Source organism: Prionailurus viverrinus, chromosome C2 (assembly GCF_022837055.1).
Source record: "Prionailurus viverrinus isolate Anna chromosome C2, UM_Priviv_1.0, whole genome shotgun sequence".
NCBI lineage: Eukaryota > Metazoa > Chordata > Mammalia > Carnivora > Felidae > Prionailurus > Prionailurus viverrinus.
In genome coordinates, this window is record NC_062569.1 from 78,085,217 (window position 1) to 78,112,431 (window position 27,215).

The 27,215-nt window shown below is 44.9% G+C and overlaps 1 protein-coding gene across 1 annotated transcript in view; it reads right to left on the reverse strand.

The window, feature by feature from the left end:
• DGKG (diacylglycerol kinase gamma) overlaps positions 1-17,376 on the reverse strand; it is a 205,546-nt gene extending 188,170 nt beyond the window's left edge. Inside the window, exon 1 of the mRNA XM_047876465.1 lies at positions 17,115-17,376. The gene's annotated coding sequence lies outside the window, so the exon portion shown is untranslated. The remainder of the gene's footprint in view (positions 1-17,114) is intronic.
• Between the last annotated feature and the right edge of the window lie 9,839 nt (positions 17,377-27,215).

The window sequence follows — 27,215 nt, forward strand, 5'->3', positions numbered from 1 at the left end:
CATTTTCCATGGCTACATAGTACATTCTACACATACATATTTCATTATATAAATGAACCATAATTTATGAATTGTCCCCCATTTTATTTTTATTACTCATTTCTAATATTTAGATACTATGACCGTTATTATTTCTGCTTTGAGGAATTTCCTGAGGTTTTATCTGTAACCTAATATACAACTGACTTTTGTAAATGTTCTTTGAACCCTGAAAAAAATTTTCATTCTCTGTATTTTGGATATTATGCAGCATATATTCAACATTTTTTTCTCCTTAATTTTTTTAATGTGTATCTTTGAGAGACAGAGAAAAACAGAGCATAAGCAGGGGAGGGTCAGAGAGAGGGAGACACAGAATCTGAAGCAGGCTCCAGGCTCTGAGCTGTCAGCACAGAGCCCAATGCCAGCCTTGAACTGAAGGACTGCAAGATCATAACCTAAGCCAAAGTCAGACGCTTAACCGACTGAGCCACCCAGGCACCCCTCAATCTCTTTTTTTTTTTACATGTTTTCTTATTATTATTATTTTTTTTTTGAGAGAGAGAGACAGAACACAAGCAGGGGAAGGGTAGAGAGAAAGGGAGACACATAATCTGAAGCAGGCTCCAGACTCTAAGCTGTCAGCACAGAGCCCAACATGGTTCTTGAACCTACAAACTGCAAGATTATGACCTGAGCCGAAGTCGGACGCTTAACCCACTGAGCCACCCAGGCACCCTGTAATTATTCAATCTTCATTCGGTATTCATTATATTACACAATTCCTGTATTTATATTATTTCTTGTTTGGTTGGTTGGTATATGAAAGCCTGAGCGTGGCATTTTAAAATCTTTCACCACTAGCATAGTTTGGGTGCAACATCAGTTAATGCAATCAACATTTATTAATGCATATATTTCCATGACAGTATATCTGCACTGCGAATTGGACTCTTTGTTTAGATAAAACAACCCTCATTGCCTTATTTAATGATCCTTGTCTTAGCTGCATTTTGTCTTCTATCAATGTCATGGCTTCTGCTTTCATGTTTGTTGCATCTGCCTGCTACCCTGTCTCAGCATTTTATTTTTAATCTTTGCACATCATTGTATTTCGGGGATGAACATGGTAAATAAAATATGGTTGAACTTTATTTTCTGATACAAGATGAAGACATTTATTAAAAATGGGTTATTTAGGGGCACCTGGGTGGCTCAGTCAGTTGGGCGTCTGACTCTTGATTTCAGCTCAGGTCATTTTCCCAGGGTCATAGGATCAAGCTCCCCCATCCCCATTGGACTCCACACTGAGCCTGCTTAAGATTCTCTATCTCCCTCTCCCCAGTTCACACTCTCTTTCTCTAAGAAATTTTTAAAAATATATTTTAAAGCAACCACTTGTAAGCTGTTGTAAATAGGTATTGAAGTTCATCATTTTCATGGCCCTTTTAATTTTCAATGCTTCCTTGCCATCTCCTTTATTTTCTGTCTTGTTTCATATGCACTATGTTTTCTTAGACCCCTGGGTTTGGAAGACAGATTAGTGGAAAAAGAAATTCTAGAACTATTACTTTTTAAAATTAAATGTCTAGGGGCGCCTGGGTGGCGCAGTCAGTTAAGCGTCCGACTTCAGCCAGGTCACGATCTCACGGTCCGTGAGTTCGAGCCCCGCATCAGGCTCTGGGCTGATGGCTCAGAGCCTGGAGCCTGTTTCCGATTCTGTGTCTCCCTCTCTCTCTGCCCCTCCCCCGTTCATGCTCTGTCTCCCTCTGTCCCGAAAAAAAAAAAAAAGTTGAAAAAAAATAAAATTAAATGTCTAGAACAGAATGACTCTCATAGTTGAACCAAGGATTTCAGAACATTTTATTGTCATTGTCCCATCCTTTTCCATAGACTCCAGACAAACACCAGTCTTTTCAGGCTTTTAAAGTTATCATCTGGGGCTTTAAATCCCAACTTGTTGTCTCATAAATTTTTGTGACAATGCATACCTTCTCTTTGAATATATTTTACTTTTGCATAAAGTTTTATTTTTTCTTTTTTGAGAGACAGCACATGCACGCATTTGAGCGGGTGAGAAGCAGAGGGAGGAGAAAGAGAATATTAAGCAGGCTCCACAACTTGGGCTCGATCTCATGACCATGAGATCATGACCTACACCAAAATCTAGAGTTGGAGGCTTAACTCACTGAGTCACGCAGGCGCCCCTGCGTACAATTTTAAAACTGGATTCACAACAATAATTTAGACATCTCTTTTTAAATTGGCTTCAGTGCTAATTGCCTATCTTTTATAACATTACTTTCTCCAAATACTTGACTTGATTTTCAGTAAAACAAACTGTGCTCATTGGTTGCACCTAGTAGGTTTTAACCTTATTGGGTTTTAGTTTCCTTGCAATCCCTCCATATTTCATTTGCATTTTTGCATACCATATTTCATTTTCATCTCTGCCTGTTCTCATTCTCTTCTGATTTGTAAAAGCCATGGTACCCTGCCCTCTTAAGAGCATTCCAGTCTCCTAAAATATTCTTTTAGATCCAGCTGGAAGAGTTCATTTATTTTCATTCTGTATGCTATTCTTTGCACCCTTCTCTTGCATTTTCCTTAGTTCCTTTCTGTTTTACTCTTTACTCATTCTTAGAGAAGGAAGCATTCTACAGATTTGATGCTTGTCAAATAACAGGTCCTGGATCTTATTCTCACCGAATGCTAAATTAACAGTGGCAGGTAGATATGCACATGTCTCAGGTGACATCAGGTTTCCAGAATACATTATCCTAGGGTAACTCTACTTGAATTTTATTTTCCTCTTAGTGCTAAGACAATTTCTACTTTTTGGAATTATCACAATACTTCACAAAATGATCAAAACTTCTCAACATTTCATAAGCATCTTAATAGATCTATATTCTTTATTCATGAATGTGAAATCCAATATATATCCATTGCATCAATTCCTTATATCCTTAAAATTCTTTACGTGTCACTCAACAAGTGACATACTCACTTGTTGTTGAAGATTGATAGAGATACATTTGCCACTGCAGTTGTTTTGACAATTTTTATTTATTTTAATATTTATGTTTTAGAATAAAAATATTCATGGGTGATATGCCTTCTAACAAATTATATCTCTTAGCGACAGTTAATGCATCATTTAATGTTTCCTGCATTAAATTCTATTTTGTCTAATCTTAATATTGCTCTCCTTTCTTTCTTTGGTTTGCATTTTCCTGGTATATTTATACTCTTTCCTTTTTTTTTTTAATCCTTTCTGTCCCACTTTGTCTTAAACAGCATATATTTAGAATCAGTTTTTGCCCGATCCATGTCTCTTTGTCTTTTAATAGAAATGATTAAGCCATTCACACTTAATGTGATAACATATTTGACCTCACTTCCATCATCTTATTTTGTACTTTCTTTTTTTATATACCCTTGCTATTTTCTTTATTAGTTGTCATCTTGGCCATACCATTCCAAATCTTTCTCCTAATTTTAAAGTTAAACACCCCATTTGTAGTCCTATATTCATCTACTCTCTTACTTAAAAATGTATTTAGTAATTGATACCTCTCACAGCACAAAATGAGAACTTTAGTATTTCAAGTGTTTTTTTCCCCCTGGAGTAATCTCAGTTTTTAGACCCAGATTATTACCATTAAATTTTTCATCTATTTTTTAATTAAGAATTATTTTGTATTTTGCATGTTTCATAACCATATTCATAACATTTAAACATTAAATTTGCTCAACTGGTTTCATTATTCACCTCCTATCTTTTATATCACATCAAATCCATCCCCAAATATTAATATTCATTAATTTCCCTGTTGATCAGAATATTTTGAATAAATGTTTTCCCTAAAGGATTTCAGTGGTCTACTTTCTGTGAACTTCTTTTGTCTGACAATATCTTTTTTCCCCTCACATAATACTGACACAGTTCTGGGTCACAATCTTATTACCTCAAAACTCTGTACCTACACATCAACTTCCTTCTGACATTTAGTGTTACAAAATGTTTGACACACGCTTATTTTTTTAAATACTGTTTTTTTTTCTGATTGCATACCAATAGATTTTTTTATCTTATAAGTTAGCAACTTCTACCAGAATATATGTTTAATTTTCCCCAGTACACAATGAATATTTTGATTGAAATCATAAAAATAGTCTTCTATACTTTTTATAACTCATCTTCCATTTTCTCTTCTCCTGAAAAATTCTATATTTTAATGTGTAATCTGTTGAATTATAGCTTCCATTTTTTTCACTCATTAGTTCGTTTATATGTTTTCTATCAGAAGGAGAAGAATTTACAGTCATCTTTAGTGGTCTGCTTCCAGTTTAATTCTGCAAAACATTTTTCATTTTATTTTTATTTTTTTAATATTTATTTTATTTTTGAGAGAGAGAGACAGACAGAGTACGAGTGGGGGAGGTGCAGAGAGAGAGGGAGACACAGAACTCGAAGCAGGCTCCAGGCTCCTAGCTGTCAGCACAGAGCCCGACATGAGGCTGGAACTCACAAACTCAGGGACCGTGAGACCATGACCTGAGCCGAAGTCGGCTGCCCACCCAACTGAGCCACCCAGGTGCCTCACATTTTTCATTTTAAAGGAGGAAAAGTTTCCTAATCTCAGATTGCTCTCTTTTGATAGCTCCTGTTACATTCTTTTCAATCTCTAAATAGAACTTGGAACTATTTTAAAAACGTTTTCTCCTATTTTTTCAATAGTGTCTATTTTACATAGAGAAATTAGTTTTACATTCTCAGAGGTTTTCCTTATTCTGAACTGCTAAATACTGTTTTCATGAGCTTTGACCATCTGTTGGCTGCCGAGTGAGTCCCACAGCCCATAGCCATGTGTGCTGGCCAAAGTGTGTCTGAGGAGGCACAGACATGATTGAGATGCTGAGGTGGTGTTTCCCATCACCAACCTGCCTAGTATTAGTATAGTCCCCCGCCACTTAAATATATATGTTTAACTATATTGAGATATAGTATATATTAATATATATTATATACATTGTATATGTATTATGTATATAACATATTATTATATATCTTTTTATTTTTTTAAGTTTATTTATTTTGAGAGAGTGAGAGGCAGAGAGAGACAGAGAGAGATGGAGAGACAATCCCAAGCAGGCTCCAAGCTGTCAGCACAGAGCCCAACATGGGGCTTGAACCCACAAACCGTGAGATCATGACCTGAGCCGAAATCAAAAGTCAGATGCTTAACCGACTGAGCCACCCAGGCACCCCCATATACATATCTTTTTAAATGGTGGTAAAATATACATAACATACAATTTATGTTTATTTCTGGTAGTAAAATACACGTGACATAAAATTTACCATTTAACTATTTTCAGGTATACAGTTCAGGGGCATTAAGTACATTCACACTTTTGTGCAACTACCTCCACCATCCATTCACAGAACTTTTTTCATCTTACAAAACTGAAACTCTGTACCGCTACATGATAACGCCTCATTCTCCCCTCCGCAGCCCATGGAAACTACCATTCTCTGTACTTTTGACTATACTAAGTACCTCCTATGAGTGGAAAAGTACAGTATTTGTCCTTTTGTGACTGGTTTATTTCACTTAGCATAATGTCTTCAAGGTTCATCCATGTTGTAGCATACATGAATATTCCATTCCTCTTTAAGGATGAACAACATTCCATTGTAGACACATACAACACTTTGCTTATCCATTTGTTCACTGATAAACACTTGGTTGCTTCCACCTTTTGGCTCGTGTGAACAATGCTGCTATAAATTTAGGTGTGCAAATAACTCTTCATGCCCTTGCTTTCAATTCTTTTAGGTATATATCCAGAAGTGGAAATGATAGCTAAATGGTATTCCTATTTTTAATTTTTTGAAGAATCATCGTACTGTTTTCCATAGTGGTTTCACCATTTTACAATCTCACCAATAGTGCACAAGGGTTCCAATTCTCACATCTTCATCAACATTTGCTATATTCTTTTCTTTTCTTCTTTTTTTGACAATAGCTATCCCAATGGATATGAAGTAATATCTCATTATGGTTTGATTTGCATTTTCTTAATGATTGGTGATGTCGAGCATCTTTTCATGTACTTACTGGCCATCTGTGTGTCTCCCTTGGAGAAATGCTTTTCAAATCCTTTTTGAAGCGCATTTTTTAATTGGATTATTTGAGTTTGTGTTGAGTTTGGGGAGTTCTCTATATATTCTGAATATCAACCCACTTTCAGATATGTGATTTGCAAATAATTTTCTCCCATTGTTTATAGTCCCCGTCACTTTACCCTCAAGAGTTGCTATTGAAATTCTTCTACTAGTTTCCTCTTTTTCATCTCCAGGCCAACTTTTCCTTCCACCCTGGTGACTTATGGGTTGGTTGAGCTTTCCCTTGATTCACTCTCACATATACTCTTTATAATGGACTATTGTCACATTTTTTTTAAGTATACTTATTTATTTTGAGAAGGAGAGAGCAAGCACAAGGGAGGGGCAGAAAGCGAGGGAAAGAGAGAATCCCAAGAAGTCTCTGCACTATTGTCACAGAGCCCGACGTGGGGCTCAGTCTCATGAAATGTGAGATCACGACCTGAGCAGAAATCAAGAGTCGGACTCTCAACTGACTGAGCTACCCAGGTGCCAAAATTTTCTGTTGTCAAAATTTTTGACATGTGGGTTACATGGTATCCTTTTTTGGCTGTCGGTACTATAATAAATATCCTCAAGTACTTATATATTAATTTGGTCATTTCAATAAACAATTATGGGAGTAGGTGTGAGTTAAATGGGTATTCTTCATTTCTTATTTTCAAGGCAGTATTTCTCAAAGGTAGTATACCTGCACCAGAATCACTCTGAGCATTGGTAAAAAAAAAAAAAAAAATTGCTGGTTCTGGGCCCCTACTCCACATCTCTGAATCAGAATCTCTGATGGATAGTCTCCAGGCAAAAATAAAAATTCAAGAACTGCTAGGTTGACGGCTGCCATGTGAGCACTTGGAAGAGAAAGCAATGATTCCCTGGAACAAACCAAAGTTCACTCAGAAGTCATAGCAGGTGATTCTTACGTCTTTTTGACAGGTATATTAGTTATGCAACTCAAACACAGGAGATTTGACAAAGCTTCCCATGAGCCTTGCAGGCATGAAGGAGAAACTGTTGAATGCAAAGACAGGGGTAATGTGCATGCGAGATCATGACTGGAGTGCAGTGTCCACCTTGGGTTCTGACATGCCAAAGTAGGTTTTTAGAGAAAGTGTAATGTACCACAGGAGGTTTGCCAGAGAAGTTAAGGAGTTAAAAACCCTATAGAAGAATCACTGAGAGAACTTATGGTTTAGCAATGATTCCTAACCCCATTGAACACTCGTGTCACTTGAGGGTCCTTAAAAATACTCAGGCCCAGGTCCTAACCCCAGACCAATTAAATTAACATCTCCAGGAGTAGAACCCAGAACTGACAGGTCTGCAATTCTCTCCAGTTGATTTTAATGTTCAACCGAAGTTGAGAACCACTGATCTAGAGAAAAGGACCTTGATTACAAATTTGTGAAGCTCCAATGTGGAAGAGGAAGACAAAAAAAAAAAAAATCCATGCTTGATAATTCACCTGGCAGAAGTGACACTGAGAGTCTAGATGAGTCAGCAAATGGCTACTGGCATAGCTCACCTACCAAGCCCAGACTCTTAGTGCTGTGAGAAACTTCCTTCCCTTATTGAAGAGGCATGGATCTCTTTGACAGGAATCTTTCAGATATTGGCAATACGTATATCAAGATAAATGAAAACCGACTCCCATGATCTCATCAGCTCTTGTGGTTTCACTTGCCACTTATACTGATGATTCCCTAATCTGGGTCTCTAGCCACATAGCTCATCTGTCAACTACATCTCCACCTGGATCTCTCACTGACTCTTAAAATGGAACATGCCCCAAACTGAATCATTATTAACCCTGTCTTTTCCCCTGTTCCTTGGTTCTCATGGTCACTGGAACCACTACCCTTCCAGGCACACAAGGTAGAAGCCTGAGAGCTATGCTTGACTCATGTGCCTCCCTCACTCCCTCCACATCCACTTAATTACAAGTTCTTTCTTGATTCCTTCCTTCCATCTGTCCCACCTTGTTCAGTCCTCATATTACCTAAATTCCCATGGAAGCCTCCCAATGGGCAGCCCTGCTTCCTGTCTTCTCCCCTCCCAACACTGCAGCTAGAAGGATTGCTCTAATGTTAAAATCTGAGCACGTCAGTTCCCACTTAAATTTTCCCAGTGGCCCTCCACTTTCTATGAGAAAAGATCTACATTCTCTTGGTTGACAGACAAGACCCACATGCCCACATTTCCAGTCTCACCTCCCATCACTTCTTGAATCACAGTGTGCTCCAGCAACACGGAGCTGCAGACAAGAACTGCCTCTGAGCCATTGCTTACAGTTTCCTCTATTATCCACATTCACTTCTTCACTTCTACCCATCCTTTGAATTTCAAGTGAAGCTCATCTACTCCAGAGAGTAACGCCTGACCTCCTTGGTCTAATACTTTCCTAGGCTTGGGAGGTGACCCCTCCTCTAGAATCTCATCTAAAGATAATGGTACACAATTTCTGGCTCTGTTCCATCCAGTTCCCAGAAAACTGGTTGGTCTTATCCCCAGAAACTAGTCCTATGCCTAGCACAGAGGGGATGTTCAGTATATATTTGCTGATCTAATGTTAGTCAAGTGATTGGGCGAATTTCCTCAGGAATGCATTTGCCAATAATTTGCATGATTTAAGAATCAGGAACAATGGAAGCTTTGGGGTAGAGAGGGAACTTCCCCAGCTACAGGAACATGTAACTATTAGCTTCCTAATGATTGATCAAAATCACTCTGTGATCAGCCAAAGGCTGCTGGACATCCTGGCATGAGAAAAAGGAGGGGACCAACTTCCACAGTGGGTGTCCTGGGGTCAGATTCTGAAGATCATGGACATATTTGTTGATGAAACTTTGGGTTGACAAAAGTGGCAAACTGGATGAGAACACCCACCCCACTTTGCATAGACCTCAAGGATTCTGGAAGGAATCTTCTAGTCCTTGCAGAGACTAAAACAGCTTTCTGTAGCTCTACTTTAACTGAAATACAGGGACACTGAGGCAGCTAGTAAAATGCTGTGGGCCACCATACAAGAGCAGAGAAGTGGAGAAATACAGCAAGGAATGAAAACATCTGGGCCAAACATTTCAAGCATGTCAGCATCTAAGGGTCAAAGTGGCCTTGCTGACCTCTGGCTACTTGGAACTTTCATACCAGATCAGCCATGAGGGAAGCAACAACTCAGTTTCTGTGTAGATGACACTGTTTATGCCTTAAGTGAGGAGAGAACTGTCCATGCAGACCACCCAGAAAAGCAAGGTGGGCCCAAATGGCCAGCTGCACAGATGGGTCTGGGGTTTGTCAGCTGTGTGCCATTGAGTTTTACCTGTCCTCCCTTTTCTTGCCATAGTACACTCTTCGAGATCCATCCCATGGCCTCTGCTTTGACAAAATCATACTACTGAAATATGGCGGGTGATGTCTGTGCTGATTGTCTCACACTTGTGATTGGAATCAGGAGAGCTCGTGGATTTGGATTGGAATCGGGAGAGCACAGTGTTTTCTCCATGGTACACATGCAAAGAACGGTTACTATTATTATGATTTTTATTATTTCTTTTAAAAAGTCTTTTCTTACATGAACTTTTCTCTCTGTGCCCCTGTTCTGCCTTGAAGACCTTGTACAACTTGGAAAACAAGAGCCCTTAAGCTCTCCCTTACTTTCTCCTTTTAAATCACAATGCCAGGAAAGAGATTTTCACTGAGGTATCAATGACTTCCAAGGTTAATTCCAAGAGCAAAGTGGACACTTCCTATCAAAAACAAAGGCTGTGTGCTTCTTCAGAAATGAAGATGAGGAGAAGCTGTGCCCTGGGGAAAGCACTGGGGAAGAGTGGGAGATCTCAGCTCATGTCCTGTCTTGGATGTGTGACCCCAAGCAGGATACTTCCTGTCTCGATGCAGGATTCCTCACTTTAAGATGAAAGCCTGGGATCAGGTTCTCTCTAGTCTCCTTCCCTGGGTTCATCTTCTATGATACTAGAGACTCTTAGATCTGCCACAAACGAATACAAGTCTTTTGGCCTAATTGAATAATATCCTAGGGTTCTAAGACAACATGCAATTGAGACCACTGGACCACTCTCCTTAACCTATTCAGAATCATAAAGTTAGCCACTATCACCACCACCACCATTACCTCCAGAGCAAAGAAAGTTCTATTTTTTAAATACGAAATACAATGTATTTCTTAATTTGAGGGGCTGATGTTAAACCCCAGGGAATATTCTAGAATAGGATGTGTAATTATATTTTAGGACTGAAGTGTGATCTCTAAGAACTAACAAGGGTTAACTGAAATTTAGGTTATGTCAGAATAATAAAATAACTTCTTTGACAAAGTTATTGGCAGGCAGATCAGGGAAATACCAGTGATAAGGAGTATCTGGACTTTATCAAAACCTTGTAAGATTCCTTTGATAATTTCTTGAAAAAGATGAAGAAATATGGGCTGAGTAATAGTATAAAAAGTTGCATAAACTTTCTGAAAGAGTGCTGGTTACTTATTGAATTAACATCTATCTTTAGGGAGCATATAGTAGAATGCCTCAGATCCTATAATATTCATCATTTTTATCGATGACTTAGTTGAAGAGGTCATGCTCATCAGATTTGGGGATGACAGGAAGCCAGCTGGAAGGAACAGCAAATACACTGGGTAACAGATTCAAAGCCGGAAATATTTGGGCTAGTTGGCACGGAAGACAAAATTGAACAAGATAAAATGAGTAATAAATGCAAGGGCTCCAGCTTCAGGTCCCAGGGAGCCTCTGCACAAGCATGGGGGTGTGGGGCAGGTGATACACTTCAAGAGGAAGTTTAAAAGAGAGTTGTTTTTTTTCAGTTGGTACTAAGCCCAACAGGTTATTATGGATATAGATCCATAATTCAACCTTACAAAGTTTTAACAGAAATATGAAATGTAAAATGAAGGAGGTAATCATCTCTATTTGGTATTAATTAAGCCTCCCTTGAAATTTTGTATTTTATTCCTTAAGAACAAAGACAGAAAAACTGGAGCAAAGATGGTAACTATAGTTAAGACACTGAAGCCAATGGCCTATGAGGCAGGTGGGGCTGTGCAAAGGGCACAGGGAGGCTGGGGCCGGATCGTGCCATGAATTGGCTGTGAGATCCTAGCCAAGCCAATATTTCCCTCAGAGCTGGTGAGAGAACTCCTTAGGGAGAAGCATGGATGCTGGTGGTGGGCTCATCTGCTCTCCTCGGTTTTGCCCTCTGGTCAGATTGTGCTATCGGTGGGTTCCTTTCTCACTCATCCAGGGACAAGACCCTTGAGCCCCCAACCCCAAAATTTTACACTTAGTATTCTATTAACATTTGTAAATTATACCAATTTCTTCCCTTGGGAAGCTTTCAAAAATACCCCTCTTTGGGGGCACCTGGGTGGCTCAGTTGGTTAAGCGTCTGACTTCGGCTCCGGTCATGATCTCACGGTTTATGAGTTTGAGCCCTGCGTGGGGCTCTGTGCTGACAGCTCAGACCCTGGAGCCTGCTTCAGATTCTGTGTCTCCCTCTCTCTCTGCCCCTCCTCCCCCCTAAAATAAATAAACATTAAAAAGTATTTTAAAAAATACCCTCCCTTTGGCTTCCAGGGAAGTCAAGCTGATGGCAGTTCACATCTACGTTACCCCACACAACATTTACTGAGGTAGTAAGGCAAAAGGCTCTGAAATCACAGGACCTTGAGTTGAGTTAAAACTCAGCCTCTCCTATTAGCTTCGTGAGTGCTTACCTAGACTTCCTGAGACTTAGTTTTCCTGTCTGTAGAACAGGGTTAATACCAGGCTCATAATGATATGAAGATTAAGTGAGACAACACATGCACAAAATATAGCACAATGTAGAGCACAGAGTAGGTGCCCAATAAATAGTATTCCAATATTACTACTACATTTACTACCACTATCCCTCCTCTTTCTTTCTCCCTACTCCCATTCTCCTTTGGAAGCCAGGAATTTCCAGATGAACATTCTATAGGAAATGTTCCATATGAGCATTTTCTTTCCTTTTTTAAAAATGTTTCTTGGGGCGCCTGGGTGGCGCAGTCGGTTGGGTGTCCGACTTCAGCCAGGTCACGATCTCGCGGTGAGTTCGAGCCCCGCATCAGGCTCTGGGCTGATGGCTCGGAGCCTGGAGCCTGTTTCCGATTCTGTGTCTCCCTCTCTCTCTGCCCCTCCCCCGTTCATGCTCTGTCTCTCTCTGTCCCAAAAATAAATAAAAACGTTGAAAAAAAAATTTAAAAAAAATGTTTCTTTATTTTGAGACAGAGCATGCTACACGAGCGAGGGAGGGGCGGAGAGGCGGAAAGAGAATCCCAAGCAGGTTCCACTCTGTCAGCACAGAGCCTAATGCGGGGCTCGATCCCATGAACTATAAGATCATGACCTGAGCTGATACCTAGTCAGTTGCTTAAATGACTGACCACCCAGGTGCCCCATACATGCATTTTCTAGTATGGCAGCCAGAAGATATATGTACGCACTACGAATATGACTCATGTGATTGAAAAATGGAATTTTAAGTTTTGTTTAATTTTAATGAATTAACCGCAAATGGAAATACTCCCATGTGGAAATAGCACAGCTCAAGACACCTTGCTGGTATGTTTCTGAGACTGCCTGGCCAGAGCAAATAAAGATGCATGGAACAAGAAATGCACATAAAGCACCCAGTACAGTCCCTGGAAATCTCTCTTATTTCTTCATTTACCACATTTAATTGTCTATAGTGCATAAGTTCTACCTCAGGTGCTGGCGGTACGGTGAGAGCTGTACCTTCAAAGAGCTCACAATTTAAAGGGGGGTATGCAGGTAAGTGATTTTGCCATAGCGAGGCAAGTGTGTGCACAGGTGCTATGGGTGAAGTGGGGACAGGTCTCTACCTCAGATGAGCAGTCAGGGGAGCCTTCCCAGAAGGATGGTTTAAGATCTGAGCAGTCTTATGTAGATTTCATAGTGGGGACTCAATTAATATTTATGCAATTTACAACAACAGACTATATTCCAGGGCTATGAAACCCAGTGCTGGAGGTGGTGGCTATGAGGCAAACATTGTCTTATGGGAAACTCATACCTAGGGCCAACTTGTTGTCTTCAAAAATGTCCCCTTTGTGTCTTTTTGTATTGTCTAATTCTGTTTCTCTTCTGCAGCCATAGCTTCTTCACCTGAGGACATTTTTTTCAGATGATGAATATAACCTTATTTTTTATTGCTTTATTTGTAGTCGCTAACCATAACTGATTTGGTGGGGGCAGGGGGGCAGATGCACTCTGTTACATATAAGATAACATCAACTCCTACTGTGGTTTTGTTCTGGAATTCTGATACTTGGTACAAACAAATGGCTCTGTGAACATGGCCAGTATGTGAAGAAACTGTTACAGATTGGTTGGACTGGCTGAATCTGGCTGTGACAGTGACACACATTAACAGAAGTAAGAGTTATTCTAATTACTTCTACAGAGAAGTAGAATCTTTTGCACATTTCCACATTTTATACAATATTTGATTTGCCCAAGTCTAATATATGACCTCTAGCCAGAGAATTCTGCAACTGACAGCTGCTCACATAAAAGCAGGTAGAGCATTGGGGCGCCTGGGTGGCTTGGTCGGTTAAGCGTCCAACTTCGGCTCAGGTCATGATCTCGCAGTCCGTGAGTTCGAGCCCTGCGTCGGGCTCTGTGTTGACAGCTCAGAGCCTGGAGCCTGTTTCAGATTCTGTGTCTCCCTCTCTCTCTGACCTTCCCCCATTCATGGTCTGTCTCTCTGTCTCAAAAATGAATACACGTTAAAAAAATTTTAAAAAAAAGCAGGTAGAGCTTTATACTGTATGGTTTCCATAATCACGTGTGTGTATAAGGCTGGATGATACCCGTGATTCCTTCTCCCAGGAGGCCAGGGGGATGCTCGTGTGGGGTGGTTTGGTCATGTGAGGCCCTTGGTCTGTTTGAGTCTCTAGAGGTCACCTGCTTTGACTGTGGCTGAGTTGCCTCTGATGGATGAAAGTGTACATTAGTGTAGCCTTTCCAAAAAGCAGCTTGTCCTGTATATCAGGAGTCTCGAAACATTCATGCCCTTTGGCCCAGTGATTCTGCTTCTGGGAATCTATCCAAAGAAAGTATTTGGAAATGTGTGCAGCAGGGATGTTGTGCAGAGTTATTTGTAGTTGCTAAATGACTAACAGTGTAATAATATACAGCCATGAAAATGATGTTCATGAAGGACTTTTGCTATAACACTAATGGGGGTGTGTGTGTGTAGAGAAGCAATAGTTACAGAGGTTAAGCAACCACCCAGGACCCAGACAGCCTGGATTTAAATCTTGGGTCAGCCTCTTACTAGTGATGTGGTGTGGGCAAGTCTCCTGAACTCTATGGGGCTGATTATAATACTTGCCTCAGAAAGTCTTCTGAGGATTAAATGACACAATGAATATAAAACACTCAGCACTGGGGCGCCTGGGTGGCGCAGTCGGTTAAAGCGTCCGACTTCAGCCAGGTCACAATCTCGCGGTCCGTGAGTTCGAGCCCCGCGTCAGGCTCTGGGCTGATGGCTCAGAGCCTGGAGCCTGTTTCAGATTCTGTGTCTCCCTCTCTCTCTGCCCCTCCCCCGTTCATGCTCTGTCTCTCTCTGTCCCAAAAATAAATAAACGTTGAAAAAAAAAATTTAAAACACTCAGCACCTAAAATATACAGTTACTAGATACTCAATGTTGCCTCACTATAGATTATATGATTTCAAGGCATAAAAATGGCTAGTAAAGAAATATGCCAATATAGTAACAGTGTGGAAATGGGTGGTGGAATCATGAGTGGTTTGACCCTTTGCACACTTTCCAACTTCCCAAACTTTCTGCATCCAACATGAATTACTTTTACACTGAAAGGGTATATCATAAAAGATGTAATACAGTAAGATTTTTTCAAAAGAATTTATCACAACAAAATTGTACTTCTCTCTTCCTACCCACCCCTTCCAAGGCAGGAGCTGGGGGCAGCCTCCTCTCCCAGGGATTAGCAGGAGAGGGAAGGCCTGCTGGTGTGTGGGTTCTTCCTCCCACAGAGCCTCAGGCGTGCACAGCTGGGACCTCTGAGTGGCACCTGTTGAAAGTGCTCCATGTAGTGGGGGGGAAGGGGGGAGAGTTGGAACTGGTGTCCTTAGTAGTTCCTCCTATTTCTGAGAGTCTAGATTCCAAGATGCTCTGATATTTATCATTTTCGTCCCATGTCTTGATTGATCTGAACCAAACACTGAACTGAAAGTGTAAGGTGGGAAAGACTCATCTACTTGCATCCCATCCCCAGACCCGTCCTAGAAAAATACCTGAAATAATGCCTACCGTGCTACACATAAACTAAGGGTGGCAAAGGAAAGACTTAGATCAGAGATACAACAGGGAAGTTAGCTTAGTTCCTGCTGCTTTATTTAATGAGTATAATTTATATTCAGAACGGAATCTCTGCCAAATACAGCCCTTTCAACAAGACAAACGGCAAAATCCCTCCCACGTTCGGACATATCCCTGGAACGAGGGGGTAGGTTATGAAGCACAAAGTAGGGGTGTGAGAGGGTATGTGTGTGTGTGTGTGTGTGTGTGTGTGTGTGTGTGTGTACGTGACCAAACTGCGATGACATCTGCCCCTTCGATCTAACGTCCTTCACTGACAACGAGGGTGCCCTGTGCTCCAGCAAATGGGCCGTATTCTACACAAAGCATCTCAGGCACCGAAATCGCGAATTCGTATTCCCCATTGGAACCTGAGGGGCAGTTCCCAGCCCTAGGTCCTGACCGCTGTCCCTCATCAGTGACTACCCCGGTCCACATCTCCAGACCCAAGGCGCGCGGCCCCCAGACCCCGAAATCAAAGAATGACCAACAGCACTCCCCGGCCCTCCCGGGACAGCGAGGTCATCGTATGCTAATGAAGCCAGAGGAGCGGGCCGCGCCTGCCCGGGAGCGCGTCGCGTCGGCGGGTTCTCAGCTCTCCCGCGCGCCACTGCGGCGCAGCCACAAATCACCGCGCGCTGCCGCTGCCGCAGACCCTCGGCCGCGGGGAGGGGGCGTCGTGCCCGCCACTGTGAGTGCCGCAGCTGGATCACTCACATCTGGGGACGCCTCCTCGCTCCCTTCGCAGGCTTTCCACTGCAGTGATGGCGGGGGTGGGGGCGGCGCCTCAGAGTCACCTGTAGGGCTTTTCGGAACTCCGCCGCCCCCTCCGCAAATTCTAGTTCAACCGTCCAGAGAAAGAAAATGTCAGAATATGCAAGGTGAGATGCACCAGTGGAGTTCTGCAAAGCCCCACAGGTGCTACGAGATGCGCGCCCTTCAGGACGCAAACACACACACGGACACACATGTGGTGACTAAACAGGTCGGCTTTATATTCTCTCCCATCCCTCCTCTCCCTCCCTAGCTTGTATTTGTCAAGGTGTCCGCGCGCTCTCCAGCCTCCCTTCAAGCTCCCCTAGCCCAGAGGCTCTGCGGACTGTCCCAAAGTCCTGGAACCCCGCGGGACGGCCAGAGGCTTTGGCGACCAGACGTCAGTAAAAGTATCCCCGCTCCTCGCCGCCCTTGGGCACCCTGGCGCGCGAAGTGGCTACCAACGAAGCAAAGTACACCTAGAAGGGGGGAATCTGGCCAGCTGCTGGAGCCAAGTGCCCGGAGCAACGCTGCCTCCCGCCCGCACACCTTTGGGGCGTGCAAGCTCTTCCCAGTCGAAGCGAGAGCCGATGCCCCCGTGCCGCTCCCGCGCCCTCAGCCTCCCAGGGGTGCATCTCCTCCTGCAGGGGCTTTGCTGCAGGTGGCACCGCCAGGGTGGGCGCAGTGGCCTCCCCCGCCGCTCCCTTCCCGGGCCGCGCGACCGGCGCCCGCTCCGCGCTCCTTTTCCAAGTTGTGGCCGCCCGCGCCCGCGAGCCCGAGCCCCCTCTGCCGCGCCGGCCGCCGTCTTACCTCACCATGCAACACTTGGTTGCGCGGTTCCCCGGGGCGCTCCTTCCTCGGGGCTTATTCCCTTACTTGGGAGGAAAGAGGAACCGAGAGGCAGGAAGGGGGGCCGGGGCTGTGGTCTGGGCGCCTTCCCGCCAGCGCAGCCCTCTCGGGGAGGGGGACGGCCCGAGCGGGCGCCGCGGGGCTGGGGCGGCGGGACGGGGGCTAGGCAGCGCCGGGTCCTGCGCCTGCTCGCGTATCCGCGACTCCAAAGCAGTGCGTCCCAGCTGCCCGCTACTACGGCACTGCGGCGCCCCGCCCCTAGCCGCTCCGCGAGTCCGGCTGCCACTCTCCCGCGGAGCCCTGCCCCCGGGCGCAGAGCCCGCCCCGCACCCCCGCGCGCGCGCGCGCACACACGCGCCACACACAAACACGCGCGCACGCGCGCGCCACGCACACACGTGAATGCGGATCTGCTCGCTGCGACCCCGAGTCCCTTTGGCGCGACCTGGGCGCGCGCGCCGTTGGGGCACTTCTTTCCGAGAGGGCTTAGATCGGGAAGACCAGTTAGAAGCTTAGGGGTTCCGGGAGGATGCAGCAGAGGTGGGCTGCGCGGGGCGCCAGAGGCCAGCTGACTCCGGGCACCGAGGACAACCGTTCGACAAATCGAATACCCACTGGGCATTTCCACATCCCAACCAAAGTCTAGGCTGCCTTAATATCCGACCAAATCAGAGAGGGGGGAAATGCAAATTAAAAGTCAACAAGTTCTGTCCGTTTCCTGGGAACTCCGTGTCTCTAACCTGCAAATCCCTGCCCCGGGCCGGAGCACGTTTTCCGACAGCTCTGGCCGTTGGTGGCAGGAGATTGATCGGTGTCTGTTCAATCTGAAAAGATTTCCCCCTCTGCGACTATTGTGGGGACCACCGCAGCCCGCCAGCGCTGATCTCCGATGGCCAGATCAGGTTTCAGGACTCAGAGTTGTTAATTCCCTTTCTCCTTTGCTTTTGGTCGACTGCGGACTGTGCGACTCCCGCACACCAGACTACTTCTCCTTTTACAAATGTAGGAAAGTACAGAAAAGGGGCAGGGGGTGAGGGGTAAGGGATAACGGCCAGCACTGGCCACGGCACCCCGAGTTCTTGCTTCTTTTTCCATGACGTGCATGTCCGCATGGGGTGGTGGTGGTGGTAGTGACACTATCTTAGGCATGTCACGCCAGCAGGATGACTTCTGTCCATTTCACACCACATTTAGAGTCATCGGGAGGTTGGACTCTCATTTGTAAAATATGTAGAGTTTACCATTTTCCACAGCTGAGAATTCTTTTCCGCCAGCAGGCAGTGAAGGTCCTGGGGTCAGGACTGCAGCCAAGAAAAGCTTTCTGCAGATGCAGAGGCGCCAAGGGGCCTTGGGTGTCTGGGCATTTGGGGTAGAAGCCTCAGACATGAACGTCAAACAGCTCTGAGGACCCTGATGATCAGTGTCCATATTAGACCATCTGCAGGCAGGCTGATGGGACAGATGAGGAAGTGAGGTTCAGAGATTTCCCCACAAGGTTCCACGGGGCAGTGACGGCAGAGCCAATACCAGAACCCCATGTTCATCCTATCATTCACCAGTCAGACTTCATTCTATCACCGTGTTTGGTTCTCAATGCTCCCTTTTAGCTAGACTGATCTAATCCTAGTGAGGGTGCTCTTGGAGTTTTTCTTTTATCTTTTCTTGTTTCCCTTTCACTCACTGACTCATTCATTTCACAACTATGTATTAAGCTCCTGCTGTGACTTCGGGCACTTTCCCTTGACTCTAATCCTGGGCTTTCCTTTGGAAGAAAGAAGAACCTAAAGACAGAAACGGCTTAGAACTGTCCCTGTCCCTGGTAGAGGAGAAGGCTGGTCACAGGCTTGCTGTGTATATTTTCACAGTGCTAGGTTGGAGGGATGTGAAAGACACGATCCTTGCCTTCTGAACTGCATGATTTGTGGAGGAAAACACATGCATGTCACAAATAAAAATATTCTTGCTCTGTCTATTCCTGACTCCTTCTAAAGAAGGCACAACTGAGGGAGAGCTTATATTTGGCCGAGCATCATGATGAATTTGGGGATGCATTCTTTCAGGTAGAGGGTTTGCCTATTAGAGCAGGAAGGGAATGGAGAAGACATGAAGAGATAGTATGGAGGCCTGACTTGATCTGGGAGCTCACTGAGGAAGACTCAGGGGAAGAACTCCCTGAACAAAGATTTGGAGAACAGAAGTGCTTATGCTTACAGAGATTGGTAAATAGTTTGCTGAGAGAGGGGGATAGTCGGGTGGGGGGGGGGGCGCTATGAAGTCTCTGCTGTGCACCCTTCTCATAACACAAATCATTTGTAAAGGCAATATTGTTCCACAATTTGTTTGTGAGTGGGCCCCTTTGGGGAACTCAGGGTGGAGCTGAGTTCAGCATCTGGGTTGATGCAGGGTGAGCACAGAGAAGCCTGTGTTGGACAGAAGGCTTGAAGGCAGCTGGCCACTAGGCTGCACACTAATACAATGTGGGGGAAGGGTTGTAACACAGGTCAAAGCAATGTGGAAGGCAGGGAGGGCTGGGGGTAGGAAGAAGCACCAAGAAGAATGGTTATCTTCATTGAGACATCAGGAAGAAGGTAAGATTTGTGTTTGAAGGGGTAGTGGGAATCTGACACAAAGATCAGCAGGACAAGGGCATCCTAGGCCGAGGGCAAGCAAAAGCATAGGAGAAGGACAATCCATGGGGAGTTCTGGGCCTTCAGTACAGGAAAGGAAAGTTGGGACCCTATTGTAGAGGGCCCCCAAGTGCCCTGCCCGTGAGGTAGACTTCAGGCCATGAGTAATGAGGAGCTCTCAAAGGGCGACATTTTTTGTTGTCCTTGTTTGGTTTTGATAGGGAAGGGGCTGGGAAGTAAGCTGGGAAGCCTCTGATGCCAGCTTTCCCAAGAAGGGCCTTCCCCGTCAAAATAGAGAGTAGGGGAGGGCCTGGGCAAGGGAGATCCCATTGTTGCCCTCATGAGGAACCAGAGCCCGGGTGGTACCCGGGGCTCACAGCACAGGACACCCAGACGAGGGGCTAAAGTCCAGCCATGCTCCACTGGCCCAGCCTTACACCCTGGCAGGGCTGTGTCTGCCTGGAGAAAGGGATGCCTTCTCCCTCATTTGCACAGAGGCTTGGCGTGGGCTGACAGAGGCCCTGGTTGCTGAACTGTCTTTGCAAAGGCTGAAGCCACAGGGAAACAAGGGAGGATTTTTTGAGTATTTGCTGTGTGTGCAAATGCAAGGTAAAGTGGAAAGAGTCTTGAAGGCAGGAGTAGCCACGAGCCAGATCATGTCTCTGCTCTGCAGTGACACTCCAAGATGTGCCACAGGATAGAGGAGGAAGGTTGCTTCTTCCCCTTAGAGCATCTGCAATCCGTGCAGCTATAAAACAAACACTGAAAATGATTAAGAAGGAACAAAAGACAGTATAAAATCAAGTGCTAAGTTACACAGAGCAGATTCTCAGGGCTTGAGAAAGGAGACCTTCTCTAGGCTGGAACAGTCAAGTCTTCAGGGAGGAGGGGGTCTAGGCTTCCTGGTGGAGCTGTGAGCGAGGGGCCAGGGGCAGGAAAGCCGGAGGCTTATGAGCGTGGGTTTTTAGCTCCTGTGGCCACTGTAATGCCATTCCCAGTCATAGCCCAAGCACTCAGATGAGTCACCCTCATTTCTGAGAGACAGGGCATTTTTGGATGTTTAACTGGCTCAACACTTAACGTTCCCTGAGACTTCAATGTTGGCAGTTCACACTTGCCGTGTTGCTCGGGGAACACATCATTCAAGCCGTCAGCTGACGCCTGATCTCCATTGCCAAGGCAAAGCCAGGGCCGAGTCGGGTACCTGTGTCTGGAAATGTTTAAGCTGGACTGTCTCTGACAAGCTGAGTGAACAGCACATGACACTACACACAGCTGAGGCTGTGGAGGTGGGGTCCGTAACTGGGGCCTCGGAGACATGGGTGGGAACAGGTATTAGCCAAGTCCTGACCTTAGCTTTCCTCTTTGACTGTAAGGGCTGTGCTGGAGAGAGACTGTGGGAAGGATGGGGATGGAGGAGCCAGGAGGCTCTGTTCCTGGTCACAGTTTATTATGTATGGGATTCGTGGATCCAGCCCTGGGAATGTAGGCGGGTCAGGCCCCTCTGTGGGCCTCAGCTTCCTTACTGGTAAAATACGGAGGTTGGAAACGGTCTCTACAACCCCCTCTGACTCTGATATCCTAAGTACTGTCACCTGAACAACCTTGAAATCCTGCCCCATCCCCAGGCTGGGAACCCCTTCACAAGGCAAGCTGGGAAAATTCCCATGATGCGAACTGACAAGTTTGGGGAAAAGCAGAGGCAATAACCCACTAGGTGAAGAGTAATGAATAGACCATTTAGATGGAGCTGGAAAACCTGGGTCTGTGTCTCTAAGCCTCAGGCCCCTCTTCTATAAAGTGGGGTTATTAAGACTTGCACCACTGAGTGGGGTATTGATGAAATGAAGAAGCACGTGTGAAAATGCATTATATATTTAGAAGTGCTCTGCAGAAAATGTATAGTTAATATAGTCTGTTCCCCTAAGACAGTCGTTTAAAAAAAAAAAAAGCCTAGTTCTATCACTTACGCACTTGTCTGACTCCTAGGAAGCAATAATTTGGGTCAGCAGCTGTCTCTATGCTCCTAAGGATAGTATTATTTTAACATTAAAACGTAAGAAAGCTGCTGGGAGGGGCGCCTAGGTGGCTCAGTCAGTTTAGCCTCGGACTTCTGATCTGGTTCAGGTCACGATCTCACAGTCTGTGAGTTCAAGTTCTGTGTCAGGCTCTGCGTTAACAGAGCGGAGCCTGCCTGGAATTCTCTCTCCCTCTCACTCTGCCCTATCCCACTCATGGTGTCTTTCTCTCTCTCAAAATAAATAAACTTAAAAAAAAAAAAAGCTGCTGGAGGACTTCAGGGCTGAGTTAACAAGGCGGTGGTGAGTCTGCCCCCTACCTAAGAATTCCACACTGTCACTTGAGGCGCTCAGGTGGATTTCTCAGGACTTTTGACTGGATTTACCTGAATATAAAAAAGATACTCACCCATCCAAAATCCCGCTTTCATTATTGCCTGTCAGGAGAGAGATGGTGGGAAGAAGGGAAAGGAAGTGTGAATAAGCAGAGAGAAAAAGAAAGAGAAGAGCCTTTCTCCTTCCTGTTATATTTTGGGCACTGGATGCTAAACTTTATGCCTTAATGAGCTTGTAAAGAGGCTAATTTTGGTTCACACACATTACTCTGGGTCTGTTTTCCTCTATTCCCAGTCAGGAGACACTGCTGGAGAATTCTTCACTGTGTTCCCTGGAGGGGAAGCTTTCTGGGGGCCCCTGGGAAAAACCTCAGGGAGGAGAAGGTTCTCATTCCATAAATGACCATATGCTGCAAAGCATGCCCCACTCACAAAACTTTTGAGAGCATCAGTCCATTTATAGAAGTATTGGTCACTTCTTTATCTCTGTTAACCAGTTTGGGGGGACAAAATGTCACAAGATGTTAGAAATGAAGGGAGGCCCCTAAGTGCTGGCATCTATCTCATCCATTCTTCCCATTTGCTGCTGCCAGAATTACTTTCTGAGAATATAAACCCCACAGCCCTCCCTTCACTGAAAAGCCTTTAAGGCTTCAGATTCTTCATCCCTAAAATGTACTAATGATACTTGTCATGCGTATGTTTTTGTGGGGTTTAGAAGAAACATGTATAAGAAACTGAGTAGAGTGTCAGTCACCTAGTAAGCTCTCAATAAATGGAATTACTGTTATTATTGCTTTAGAATAAAATTGATATTACCTACAATGGCATTCAAGGCCTTCCGTGATGTGGTCCCAGCTTTTCCACCTACTCACACATCCGACAAGCCCTACAAGGACCCAGTATACCAACTGACTGGCTTCATCATCCAAACCTACCTTGCACTCACCCCTCTGTGCATTCTACACAGGCTGCTCCCATGGCCAAGAGAACTGCCTTTTTTCTTTCTGGCTCTTTCTATAGTGCACCGTCTTACACCCACCCCACAGAAGTTGATTGTCCTGTTTCCTATCCATTGAAATTTGTTTATAATCTGTTCTGGCCCTTACAACAGGCTATCCCTCCCTATTCCTGGGCTCAGATCATCCTTAGACTACATCTTCATCATCTTCCTATCACCCACAGGGTATTGTACATAATAAGGGATCAATAATATTGGATTGGATTTAAAGAAGGCAATTAAATGTCCCTGTTGGCCCTGAGATTCTACCACCGAGGGAAGGTTTGTTCTGGCTTCGAAATCTTCTAAAGAGCTACCACTCACTGAGAACCTCCCATGTGCCAGCCACCAGATCAGCCTCACTTTACACGGACGATCGCTCAAGGTCTCCCGGCCAGTAAGCGGGGGAGCCCGTATTAGAAACCAGAAGCCTCAGCGTGCTGTCTCTACTTTCTCTAAGAGAGCTTCTCCCACTCTGAACCTGCCTTAATTCTCGTTCTATCGCATTGTGAACAAATTGGACTGTATTATATAAAACTGGTTTATATAACCCTAAATACTGCCTGGCTGTATTTTTGGATATTTTTGTTTTGATTCTCCAAGTGGTTGTACAGCAATATAATCATAAATAAATAACCATTTATTAAGCGCATATGAGTTTAGCACTTTATACACACACACACACATTATTTCTGCAAAGAAGATGTTATTAATCTCATTCTACAGAGAGTTTAATCGAGGCAGCTGCTGGCAGGGGAGGGCTAGGGGTATGGAATACTCAGGGTAGAGGCTATTTTCCAAGAGGTATAAAGTGGTTTTATGTTGTTTGTTGCTATTTTTTTAAAATTTTTTTTCAACGTTTATTTATTTTTGGGACAGAGAGAGACAGAGCATGAACGGGGGAGGGGCAGAGAGAGAGGGAGACACAGAATCGGAAACAGGCTCCAGGCTCCGAGCCATCAGCCCAGAGCCTGACGCGGGGCTCGAACTCCCGGACCGCGAGATCGTGACCTGGCTGAGGTCGGACGCTTAACCGACTGCGCCACCCAGGCGCCCCTGTTTGTTGCTATTTTAATCACCAGCATACCAGCTGAATCTCAGCCCTGAATGTCTGATGAATGAGTGATGGGGCTTCTTTCATGTCTCCAACCTACACTCTTAACCCTAAATCCCCCATGCAGACATATCCTGTGGAGTGACAGATAGTCACTGCTGCCTTCTCCCACCACTGAAAGAAAATGGGTGAAGGAAGGAGGGCCATGGTGCTGCACCAAGCAGAGAAAGGCTCAGCTGGTGACACCTCAGTCCCGTGGAGGTGATGTGATGTCCCCTCCAGGAAGGCAAAGCTGTGGTCCTTTTATATCCCCTGGGTCAGACTCTACTGAGTGCTTGTTTAAAAAGACATCCCTGGGGGGCACCTGGGGGGCTCAGTCGGTTGAGCTTGAGCTCCTGACTGGCTCAGGTGGTGGTCTCACGGTTCATGAGTTCAAGCCCCGCATAGCGCTCCCTGCTCTCAGCATGGAGCCCGCTTCGGATCCTCTGTTCCCGCCCCCTTCTCTGTTCTTCCCCGCCCCCTACTCAAAAATAAATAAACATTAAAAACATATTTTAAAAAAACGCACACCCCTGGGTTATCCCTCCCTAGGACTCACTGAACCTGCCTCCCTGGGGGCAGAGGCCAGAAGCTTGCATTTCCAAAAAGCCCTGCAGGTGACTCACGGGGACCCTAAAGGCTGAGCACCACAGCCCGTGCTGCTCCCCTGAAGGATCCCTTGTAACCTCCAGAACTGTCCCTCACAAAATTGACTTTTTCTCAAGTATCAGCATCCATAACGAGTAAAAAGAAACCATTTAAAATTTCACTTGATTGCTTCCCAGTGTTACCTCCTGTCCAAAAGCTACTGTGTAGTTTGGTACATTCCATATATTCCATATGTGTATTTTATGATGTTTAAAAGAAAAGCTGCCTTCCCGGTATGGCTTTATTGTTTCCTATTATTTTCCTGTGCAAATGTCTCAAGTTAGAGCCACATTGTCAGTTACTCTTCTTAACACGGTTCTATGAGAGAGAGTATGTATTCTGAATTTCAGACAACAATTTCATAAATAGACTTTTGGAACACAACATGTTCCTAAGTAGGGAACTGTCTGTATTTTAAAGTTTTTGTAGTTATTTGTCTCTGAGAAAAAAGGTTTTTTACAATTGGCCCTAGAAGGATGTGGGTTGGGGGACTCTGAGTTTTTCCAAATCGACTTCTCACAGAGCTCTGACTGTAGCTTGGGAGTTTATTTGATCTGTAAATTGTTTCTGTGTGTTTCTGGGAGTTTTGCCAATTTGGGACATGTACACTGAAGGTGTAGGAAGTAGATATTTTTTTTCTCATTTGTGAATTTGTTCATTTAACAAATGCTTCTTGGGCACCTCCAATGTACCAGATGCTGTGCTGGGGATGCAGACACAGTAGTCTCATTCCCGAGAGACTCAGAGTCTAGTAGGTGGAGCAAACATTACAGACCATGCAGGGAAAGGAGTTGGTGGTAAGAAGGGTGCTGTGGAGTTAAACTCTAAAGGGAGAGAGAGTCAAGGCAGTCAGTGGAGGAAGGGGAGAGACAAATCCAGAACACCCACCAGGAGTTCTTTTTACTCATTTGTATACTGGGAGGAGATACTCAGGACTGTGACTTTGTTACTTTGAGTAATCTCCAGCCTCTGCTGGGCTAGGCACACACACCCAGCTGGCCATGTTCCCTCAATACTTGTGGCAGTACCTGAAACTCCTTTCCCTGTGCTGGGGTGTGGGGCAGGTCTAGAAACCGGGGGAATAGACTGGAGCTATTTTTCAAGGGGGTGAGGGCCAGGAGATGCCAACTGAGAGGTGGAAGACGGGATGAGCCCCGCATGCTATCACTTTGTCGGGACTAGGAGCTCTATTTATTTTTTCAAAGAGACCCTAAACCTGTTTTTCTGCCACTTGCTCTTGTTGGTTCTGGCTTTGCCCACTAGTATCCATAAGATTAGAGTACATCTCTCTCTCTTTTTTTAATTACACATCTCTGCAGCTGCCTAATGGCAGCTCCTATATTCTTCCTCCTCTCCTCCCCAGAACATTCACCCATTCATTCTGGTGGCCATCCAATAAACAATGACTTACCAAATGTTCTTTAGGAACCTACTTGTCTCGGGCACTCTGCTGGGCGCTGGGGATATGGAGATGAATATGGGGCCCTGTGTTTAATGGGAGGCCTGGTGTGTGGACAAAAGATAACACCAGGGCTTTACAAGTGATCTGGGAGAGAAAGAGGCACAGGGGATCCAGCTGGGGTGGGTGGGTGGAGGGGGGCTACTGGGAGACATCTCAGAGGCAGGTGACAATCCCTCATCTGTGTCTTGAAGGCTAGTCAGGGCCGTCCACATAAGACCTATTGATGAGTGTAGGCAGTGGTGGTCCCAGAGCCCTACCCTGGACACAATGTGCTCTTCCCAATTTTGCCTTATATGACATCATGTTGGTAGTTTGAAATCAGCCATGGGGGGAACGTTTACACCACTGCACTCTGCAAATGCTGTAAATCAGGTCTCCCAGCGCCACTCCCACCAGAGCTGGTTGTCAAATATTTACTAGCACAACACTGGTCCTACCACACCACCCCATACCTCATGCCGTGGTAGAAACTATCACAAGAACAATGAAAAGATATAATTTAGCTTCTGGTTCTAATGTGAGTGGTCTGCCTACCTGCCTACTGCAACCTCTCCCTGGCTCCTGGACAAACACTTCCTGGGGACCCTCACAGTGACCCCTGCCCTTCACTGGTTCCTTCAACGGAAGCCCTAGCAAGTCTCTGGGAGTCATGGAGTGTGTGCCACTGTAACATGAATTCACGAGCTGGTTTCTGATGGTGGGTCTAAAGGTGAGTCTAAAGATGAAGGTAAGAAGGTAGAGACTGTTGGCCACGCAACTATTGTCAAACATTTCCCCTAGAAATATCACCGCTTTTGGAACGTAAACTTGTGTCTTCCTCCTCAGGTCTTGAGACAAAGCTTGAAATGCATCACTGCAAGCTTTAGATTACTGCCCCAT